This window comes from Physeter macrocephalus, chromosome 10 (genome assembly GCF_002837175.3).
Source record: "Physeter macrocephalus isolate SW-GA chromosome 10, ASM283717v5, whole genome shotgun sequence".
In the NCBI taxonomy this organism is placed as follows: domain Eukaryota; kingdom Metazoa; phylum Chordata; class Mammalia; order Artiodactyla; family Physeteridae; genus Physeter; species Physeter macrocephalus.
This window is the reverse complement of record NC_041223.1, coordinates 84,060,822-84,069,015: the sequence shown is the minus strand read 5'-3', so window position 1 is coordinate 84,069,015 and position 8,194 is coordinate 84,060,822. Positions and strand designations below refer to the sequence as shown.

Genomic DNA, 8,194 nt, shown 5'->3' with positions numbered 1-8,194 from the left:
GCCACGGCGGTGAGAGGCCCGCGTACCGCAAAAAAAAAAAAAAAAAAAAAAAAGAAGCTGGTCCTCCATCCCCAGGCAAACCTTCAGATGACCGCGGCCCCTGCCAACAGCGTCACTGAAACCTCCTGAGAGATTCTGAGCCAGAATCGCCCAGCTAAGCCCCTCCTACATTCCTGACCCACAGAAACTGTGAGATGACAGATATTTGTTATCTGAAGCTGCTGCCTTTTGAGGTAATTTATTATGTGGCAGTAAATAACTGATTAAAAAATCTTAACTGTTAGTTTTTGATTTTCTGTGTGACATGGGAGTCAGGTTCATTGCTGAGACTAAGAAAAAAATAGAGGAGAAGACTTGAGAATGATAAAAGTTCAAAATAGCTCCTGAGAAAAATAGTCACTAAGAACTCATAGAAGGAATTTGGGGCATTGATGAGGGTCAGCTGAAGTTGGAGAGGAATCGTGTACTCTCACTAGTTTACAAGGTGGTTTTTTCTTTGAGTGCTGTTCAGCAGTTCAAGTGTAGGACTGAAAATGTGCTGTTGAATTGATCTAGGCTTGAGATTTTAACAAGCTGAGTCAAAGGGATCTGGGAGTTGGGAGTTTGGGCACAAAAGAGGCCCAGGCTGTGTTATCTCTCAGACACTTTTAGTTGAAATAATGGAAATCCTAATTCAAGCTGGCTAAACATCATAATCTATTAGTGTAAAGTCCAGAGACGGTAGGCTTCAAGCAGGAGTTGATATCCAGCTGTCCAGTAATCTTACCCAAGACTCGTTTCTTTTCCACTCTCTACTCTGCCTTTCATACCAGTTTTATCCTAAGGCTGGATCTGCATATAAAATCATACAGTGAAATGATTGCCAGTAATGACGAGGGTTACATGCTTCTTCACTCACATCAAGCAAGAAAGAAAATGATCTTTTCCTCTTTCCATCATGGAAATACAGGCTTCATTTGGAAGCAGACTGAATCCCATATCCACGCCTAAACCAACCCCCTTGGCCAAGGGAATGCCATTAGACTTCAGCACAATCAGCACCCGTCCCTAAAGTTAGAGGTGAAGGAGTCAGTGCCCCTAAGCCTCATGGGAATGGATGCCGAGGGAGCCATTGGTGACGTCCACACAACACGTGAAGATACGAACACAAAGAAAATAACTCATTTGGAAGATGAAGAAACTCAGGCACAGAGGAGCTGTGTGACTTGCAAAGTCACAGTTAGCAAACGACAGACCGAAGGCTTGAATCCAGGTCTTCCAGCTCTGTGGTCCCGGGATCTTTCTGCTACATCAAGGTGCCTCTCAATGACTTATTTAAAAGATCTTAAAAATTGGTCATTGAAGAGGCACTAGCAGTTATTTTGAAAACTCAGGAAAAAGAACTCATTGCAGAGAACAGATACGTACTTTGGTTGCCTCAGTTAATGTGATTTTATTATAAAACTAAGTAAATAAATAACGGGAAATAAAAATGATAAGGAATGTAAAAGTGGCTAAGCAGCCCCCCAGCCAGAAGGAGGGTGGTAAGCCACACACTCCATTTCTCGAAGCCACGGTGTAGTCTGGGACTGATAGGTGCCTGAAGTCTGTCAGAGCTCTGGAATCTGGCAAGGGCCCAATATGCTCTCTCAAACTGGCAGCGAAGGAAAACTGGATCGTTAAATAGAAATTGGAGCTATTGTCAAAAGAAGATGAAAATGCATGCCAGGGCTTCCCTGGTGGCGCAGTGGTTGGGAGTCCGCCTGCCAATGCAGGGGACACGGGTTCGAGCCCTGGTCCGGGAAGATCCCACATGCCGCGGAGCAACTAAGCCCGTGTGCCACAACTACTGAGCCTGCACTCTAGAGCCTGCGAGCCGCAACTACTAAAGCCCATACACCTAGAGCCTGTGCTCTGCAACAAGAGAAACCACTGCAGTGGGAAGCCCACGCACCACAACGAAGAGTAGCCCCCGCTCGCCGCAAGTAGAGAAAGCCCGCATGCAGCAACGAAGACCCAACACAGCCAAAAATAAAAATAAAATAAAATAAAGTTTAAAAAAAAAAAGAAAATGCATGCTAGAGAAGGAAAAAACAAATATCCATGGTACCTACCTTATAAAATTGTTTTGAGGATTAAATAGAGAGATTAAATAGAGAGAGGGAGAGAGAGAGAGAAAACACTTCGCTCATAATGTAATAAATGCATTTGCACATAATGCGAGAAACTTCATTATTATTTTCTGGCAAACTTTGAGTCAGGTACCATGATCAGGGTCACAAATCAATCCAAGCAAAATACTAAAGGGATGATTGGTGAGCTCTTGGAAAAGAAAATACTGATCACTAAGGAGCCACCACTGGGTCACTAAGCCCCAAAATAGCAAATTTCTCAACATCATTTTTGACCGTGTATACACAGTATATTTGGTATATCAGGATTTCAACAAGGTCTCCCATGATGTCCTTTTAGACAGGATGGAGAGAGATGAACTGGATGTACAATTAGGTGGATTTGTAATCACTAAACTTCAGTGTCATAGCATGCTGATTAATGGACCTAGTCATTAAGCAAACACTCTGCCAAGCACCGTAGCAGATGTTGACGACATAAACGTGAAACCCTGCTTGCCCCTGGGTAAGCTTCTGCTGGCTTGGAGGGTGGTATGGTGTTGTCCTGAAGCATTTACTGGACAGCTTGCAGGCAGTATCCTGGAACTGGGCTTCAGGCATCAGCTGGGTGGTTGAACTCTCGGTCTTAAAGACCCTGGTCCAGCCCTGACATTTTTTTTTTTTTTTAACATCTTTATTGGAGTATAACTGTTTTACAATAGTGTGTTAGTTTCTCCTTTACAACAAAGTGAATCAGTTATACATATACATATGTTCCCATATCTCTTCCCTCTTGCGTCTCCCTCCCTCCCACCCCCCCATCCCACCCCTCTCCTTTTTATGGCTGAGTAATATTCCATTGTATATATGTGCCACATCTTCTTTATCCATTCATCTGTTGATGGACAGTTAGGTTGCTTCCATGTCCTTGCTATTGTAAATAGAGCTGCAATGAACATTTTGGTACATGACTCTTTTTGAATTATGGTTTTCTCAGGGTATATGCCCAGTAGTGGGATTGCGGGGTCGTATGGTAGTTCTATTTGTAGTTTTTTAAGGAACCTCCATACTGTTCTCCATAGTGGCTGTATCAATTTACATTCCCACCAGCAGTGCAAGAGGGTTCCCTTTTCTCCACACCCTCTCCAGCATTTATTATTTCTAGAGTTTTTGATGATGGCCAATCTGACCGGTGTGAGATGATATCTCATTGTCGTTTTGATTTGCATTTCTCTAATGATTAATGATGTTGAGCATTCTTTCATGTGTTTGTTGGCGATCTGTATATCTTCTTTCAGCCCTGACATTTTATGAGTCCTTTATTTGTTTATTTATTTTGCTGTTAAAATGACAGTAATGTTATTAAAGTTCCATATAGTACAAATCAGTAAAACAGACTAGAAATAAACTAATACTTGGAATTCAAAATAATATAAGAATAACATAGTTATTCCATGTAAACCACAAAATAAACCTTGTATGGCTGAAATAAGGGATCTAGTTTTTATTTGACTTGAGAGATTACACTAGCTGTGACACATGACTTCACATCAGTCTCACTGCAAATCATCTGGCTTTTATAACCTCGAATTTTCTCACACATATTAAATCATATAGAAGAAAACCTTTACGAAACAGAGACATTCTGCCAATATCACATCTTAATATAGTATTCATTATAAATGTTTCAAGTGCACAATTTGTTTTAGAAAAATAAGCCAAAAACCAATGAATGATCACAGAAAACAGTAGAGCTTCTGAACATCAAAGGCATATTTCAGGAATGCAGTGGGCACGTGGTTGCCTTTAAGCTTAGAACAGAAAATAATAGTGAAAGAAAGTTTGGGAAGATACTAACAGGCTACAGTTCCTAGGCCTCATTAGAGTTCAAATCTCAAGCTAATCGGCTGAAAATGAGTGGAAATTTGGCAAGCCCAGAAATTTCCATGTCTGGACATGCCGCCTGGGCCCTTGTACTATTACCTTGACAACTGCCGAGACTTCACACGTTTTCTTCCCCTCCCTGGTCCCCTCGAATGGCCCCCGCCCACACAGAGGGTTGATTAAGGCCCCGCCTCACGCTTCTATAAAACCTGGTATGAATCTCTAACATAGTTAGATTATTCAGGCTACTAGGTTTTATTACATTATTGGCCCTAGTCTTTCTCATTAAGTAAACTGTGAGCTCCTTGAGAACAAGAACTATGTTTAATTCATTGTTGGACACCAGAGTCTTCCATAGTGGTTGACACAAATGACATACTTAAGAATTGTTTGTTAAATGAATGAATGGATGGGTGGATGACAACAGTAACTGGTATTTACTCTTAAAATGGTTTGAACCATTGGCTCTCCTTCATGCATTATAATTGGTTGGAAACTGTGATGAGAATTGGCTGTATCCAAGTGAGGCAGTGGAGTGAGGGATGTATTTCTTGCACATTTGAGGAGTATCTTCATAATCAACAATTTGGCTTGGTTCATCCTTTTCTTCCCTTACTCTGAGGATAGTACATAAATTACGGGAAAATAAAACATCATTTTAAAAAATCTATTCAACAGATATTTACCGAGCATCTACTGTCCAAAGTGGTATGTGTCCTAGGCAGACCCAGATTCTATCCTCAAGGAGACTATAGTTTATTTTTTTTTATTTCTATTGGAATATAGTTGATTTACAATGTGGTGTTAATGTGAATTGGTTATACATATACATATATCCACTCTTTTTTATTTTTTTAATATTTATTTATTTATTTGGTTGCACCGGGTCTTAGTTGCAGCAGGCAGGCTCTTTAGTTGCAGCAGGCGGGCTCCTTAGTTGTGGCATGTGAACTCTTAGTTGTGGCATGCATGTGGGCGCTAGTTCCCTGACCAGGGATCAAACCCGGGCCCCCCTGCATTGGGAGCGTGGAGTCTTATCCACTGCACCACCAGGGAACTTCCTATCCACTCCTTTTTAGATTCTTTTCCCATATAGGTCATTACAGAGTATTGAGTAGAGTTCCCTGTACTATACAGTAGGTCCTTATTGGTTATCTATTTATATATAGTAGTGTGTATATGTCAACCCCAATCTCCCAATTTATCCCTTCTCCCCCTTACCCCCTGGTAACCATAAGTTTGTTTTCTACATCTGTGACTCTATTTGTTTTGTAAATAGTTCATTTGTACCGTTTTTTTTAGATTCCACATATAAGCGATATATGATATTTGTCTTTCTGTGTCTGACTTACTTCACCTAGTATGACAATCTCTAGGTCCATCCATGTTGTTGCAAATGGCATTATTTCATTCTATTTTATGGCTGATTAACATTTCATTGTATGTATATACCACATCTTCTTTATCCATTCCTCTGTTGATGGACATTTTATATATCTATAATGCTGCCTTATTGAAAACATAGTCATCACTGAATTCAGTCTGTAGGAAAGATCAGTTTTCTCTTGCTTAGTTTTTCACCACAAGCCCCACCATTATAGATGTAACATCCCAATATTAAGTATGGATTTGGAATCAGGCAAATTGGGTAACATTTTATAGTCTTTCTTTCTTACCTATAGAATGAAGATGATAATCCCTACCTCTTGGGGTTCATTTTACTATCAAAGTGGGATAAGTTATATAAAATACTTAGAACCCCGCCTGACATAAGGTTTTTCAATAGGCAGTCAGTATTCCTCTTAGCATATAAATATATGTCTACACGGTATTTTCTAAGCCTTTTCTTCTGTAGACTGAAATAGATATTTTCTATGGATAATTTTGTTGCCCAGATTCAAGGGATTTGGATAGATTTTTAACCGTTAATCCCACAGAATTCTAGGACTCCAATAGCACAGAATCCAGACGGAGTCCATACAACATGTTCTTTTTTCCAGGCTCTCATCAATCTTTCATGGCCTTTCCTGGCCAAGTGTAATATAAATACTTGAATGAGCTTCTCGGTGCTGACATTTAGAATTTCACAGCATTCATCTGCACTTAATATCTGTCACTGAAAAGGCCTGGCAACACTGCAGTTGGTTCCTCCTATACTGCCAAGGTGTTAATGGTTTTTTAAAAAAAAAAAAGGACAGGTTCTGCCAAGCTTGGTTAATTTAAGATCAACTCCCTAAAGGGCATAAGCCAAAAAGATCTGTGCCACGTGGTTTTGTTATTGTACCCTGTATATGTGAGTTTTCAACATAAAAATCTGTGATGTTTATAGATAGCTGAATTAGGTTCAGCAGGATATTTTACTTAGGCACTGTGTCAATCAACTCAGGATGCCATACCAAATACCATGTGGCTGAGTAGCTTAAAAAACAGAAATTGATTTTCTCACAGTTCTGGAGGCTAGAAGTCCGTGGTCAGCGTGCCAACAGGGTTAGGTTCTGGTGAAGGCTCTCTTCCCTGTCTTTGCAGACAGTCACCTTTTCACTGCGTCCTCACGCGTGGCCTTTCCCCCATATATGCTCACAGAGACAGAGAGCGCGATCTCTCTTTCTTCCTCTTCTTGTCAGGCCACCAATCCTATTAGGTTGGGACCCTACCTTTATGACCTCATTTAACCTTAATTAATTCCTAAAAGCCCTGTCTCCAGATACAGTCACATTGGAGGTATGGATTGGGGGAGGACACAATTCAGTCCATTGCAGGCACTTTTCCATGTCTAAAATGGGGAGAGGAATTTCAGATAAGTAGTCTGCAACCAAGGTATTGAGGATCCTAAACCCTAATAGAAATAGTATTATCCCACAATAAGACTATATGGTCTAATAAACATCAAGTTTCTTTCATTTTGACCACAATTTTATAATACTGATTATCTCATTAAACAATTAAAAGCTCTAATTGGACTTTGAATATACCTAGGTGACTTTTATGAAAAATAAGTTAATAAATGCCATTTACTTGCTTAACTAATTTTTTTTTTTTAATAAATTTATTTATTTATTTTTGGCTGCCTTGGGTCCCGTTGCTGCACGCGGGCTTTCTCTAGTTGTGGCTAGCGGGGGCTACTCTTCGTTGCGGTGCGTGGGCTTCTCATTGCGGTGGCTTCTCCTGTTGCGGAGCACGGGCTCTAGGAGCGCGGACTTCAGTAGTTGTGGCTCACGGGCTCTAGAGCGCAGGCTCAGTAGTTGTGGTGCACGGGCTTAGCTGCTCTGTGGCATGTGGGATCTTCCCGGACCAGGGCTCGAACCCGTGTCCCCTGCATTAGCAGGCAGGTTCTTAACCACCGCGCCACCAGGGAAGCCCCTGCTTAACTAGTTTTTAACTCCACCACCACCATTAAGTTTTCTTGCTAAAAATACCAAACCTAAATCTAATGAACCCTTTAGGATCTCGAGTCTAGATACTACCAGTGTGCAGGAAATACAGGGGCCATAACTGTATGTCAAATGATGCCTCAGTCTACAAACTCCAGAATGTAGGTCCATCTACAGGACAAAATCCCAGGTTCTTCAATTGACACACACAACTATCGATACACACAGCAACTTAAAATAATGTTCAGCAACCCTAGCATGTAATCCGAAATGTTGCATACTGTACGACCCTTTGGAGCCAAAGCGCAGAAGGGGTGCTGGTCTCAGTGGGACAAGCTCCAGCAGGCATTACGGTGCAGCCTTACAGGACCACGTGTGGGCCTGAACACCTGCGGGTCACACGCACTTCTGTGGTCCGCATATACTGAATGAGCATAGATGTTGCACTGGCTACTGGAAATAATAAAGGGGAATAAAACATGAGTTTTCAGGGAGACTATGGAGTCAGAATTAGCAAACTTGAATTAAAGAACGAGTACCTCTTAAAACACAAAGTACTAGCTTCGAGGACAGTAAAGATTCTGAAAAGACAGTTCAAAATGCATTTTTGTCATACACCTACAATATATATAAACCCAACTTGTCTATTTCTGGGACAGTGTGCAAGGATTTAGCGACAAGAAGATAACGTAATAAGTTGAACAGGTAAGTTGTGAAATTGTGTGTTCAGTATGATCTCATTTCTATAATATATTAAAAATATAGGGCTTCCCTGGTGGCGCAGTGGTTGCGCGTCCGCCTGCCGATGCAGGGGAACCGGGTCCGCGCCCCGGTCTGGGAGGGTCCCAC

The 8,194-nt window shown here is 41.2% G+C and overlaps 1 protein-coding gene across 2 annotated transcripts in view; it reads left to right on the top strand.

Moving 5' to 3' along the window:
• The window catches only part of SLC17A5 (solute carrier family 17 member 5), a 57,514-nt gene that overhangs the window by 43,969 nt on the left and 5,351 nt on the right, over positions 1-8,194 (top strand). The gene's annotated exons all lie outside the window — the stretch shown is intronic.